The sequence below is a fragment of the Octopus bimaculoides genome, chromosome 21 (genome assembly GCF_001194135.2).
Source record: "Octopus bimaculoides isolate UCB-OBI-ISO-001 chromosome 21, ASM119413v2, whole genome shotgun sequence".
Lineage (NCBI taxonomy): Eukaryota > Metazoa > Mollusca > Cephalopoda > Octopoda > Octopodidae > Octopus > Octopus bimaculoides.
In genome coordinates this window covers 13,833,148-13,835,279 of record NC_069001.1, presented here as the reverse complement: position 1 = coordinate 13,835,279, position 2,132 = coordinate 13,833,148, and the positions used below count along the sequence as shown (strand labels likewise).

At 36.1% G+C, this 2,132-nt stretch overlaps 1 protein-coding gene across 1 annotated transcript in view; it reads left to right on the top strand.

Annotated features, from left to right (window-relative positions):
* LOC106877370 (CTD small phosphatase-like protein) overlaps positions 1-2,132 on the top strand; it is a 370,420-nt gene that overhangs the window by 84,909 nt on the left and 283,379 nt on the right. The window lies entirely within an intron of this gene.

The window sequence follows — 2,132 nt, the reverse complement described above, 5'->3', positions numbered from 1 at the left end:
GCTAGTTCATCTAAGTTCCATTTCTTTGTTTTGGGTTTTTTTTTTATTATTCGACCAATTCAGTTTAACTTTGTACTTGAACAAGTTCAACGAAATAATACCACGAGATACTTTAGCACTTCATATTTTAAAATTGAACCGCATATTTTTTAATTTCATTTATTCATTTTATTTTTTTTATGAAAGCACTATTTAACCAATATTAGTTGAAGATCCATTTCCGGTCATTAACTTTATGAATAAACAATGGCGTTCGACTTGAAGATCTTAATTGCCGTTACTGTAATGTGCACAAGAACTTCCCAGAAAACGCACGTCGGTGCTTATTATTAAAAGATAGTAAAATACGAGGAAATGCAACATGAAGAATAGTGCTAACTATAAACAACTTGAAGCAATTTGTAAAGATTCCCATGTTTGTTTGTTTGGATTGGCTTTCGTTTTTTAGTATTGCTGGTTTATTCAACATCGCTCTTTTTGGGATCTATAGAAAATTGTGAAACCAAGATAGGCTCGCCGCCTTAATAATAATAATAAAAAATATTGCTTTCAAATTTTGGCAGAAGACAAGCAATTTCGGGGGATGGGGGGAAAGTCGATTACATCGAACCCCAGTATATGACTGGTACTTATTTTATCGACCCTGAAAGGTTGAAAGGCATCAATTAAATAGAGAATGATCTCCCTCCCTTCTCTGCTAAAGAAAGGTGATGCACCAGTCTTTACTATGCGCTCGACGGACGACGCAATTGGGAAAAGTTTAAAAATATTAATGGTGGTGATGTTGATGCTTGTGGTGGTCTGTCGATGATGGTAGTTGAAGAAATCGATGAGGGTGGTGATGGCGATAATGGTGATGATGACGAAGAGGATGATGGTAGCAGTGATGCTGGTGAGGACGATGATCAAATATATCTTGTTAACAATGCTGTTACTGCCAGTTAAAACGCCTCTCGATCTTTTGTCACTCTTCTGTCGATTCCAAATTCCTTCAATCTTCTTTTTATTCCCCCCCACCTCACACCCTGTCCTCCTTCTCTACTTCCAACCATTCCTCCACAATTTCTTCATTTCTCTTTCTCTCTCTCCCTGTCTCTCCCTCTCTCTCTCTCTCTCTCACACACACCATTCTTTTCTTTCTCCTCTTTCACTTTCTCCCTCTCTCTCTTGTTTCTCCCTCCCGTCTGTTTCTCTCTCTCTCTTTCTCTTCTGTTTCTCTCTCTCTCTCTTCTGTCTATCTGTCTGTCTCTCTCTCTCTTCTATTTCTCTCTCTCTCTCTTCTGTCTATCTGTCTCTCTCTCTCTCTCTTCTATTTCTCTCTCTCTCTCTCTCTCTCTCTGTCGTTTGTTTCTCTCTCTTTATCTCTCACACGTCTGTTTCTCTCCCTCTCTCTCTCCTGTTTCTAACTCTCTTCTGTTTCTATCTCTCTCTCTCTCTTACGTTCTCCTTTTTGTACTTGACTTTCTCTCTTTCCCTTCTCCTCCTCTTTCATATATACATACATACATGTACTTATTAGTGTATGTATTATATGTACGCATTATGTTTGCATGATTATATGTATGTAAATATGTAGTATCAGCTAAATCGCCCCGAGTACATAACTGGTACTTATTTAATTAAACACCACATCCACCCACGCCATCAGAACATAGTACAAAACCATCCATTTCTCACTTAAGATTCTCTTTACAGCAAATCAAATATTCTATAAGAAATCTCTGTAGTTCACTTCCAGGAGCCTCGTTTTCATGTCTACACGACATTTTTTTAATTATTGCTTAGTTTCATGTTTGTATATTTTGTATTGTTACTTTTTGCGCTTTTTGTTAGTGTTTTATTTCCTTACACATGGAAACATGCACTGGCACTCACACACACACATACGTAGTATATATACGCATACATATACATACACACTTCCTCTCGCAGTACATACAGACATACACTCACAAATCTATGCATCCTTACACGAATTATCTAAACAGAACACACACACACACACACACACATGTATATATACACACATATTTAGGTATATATATATATGTATAGGAATATATGTATACATACATACATACATACATATATACATATATATATATATATATATATATATATATATATATATA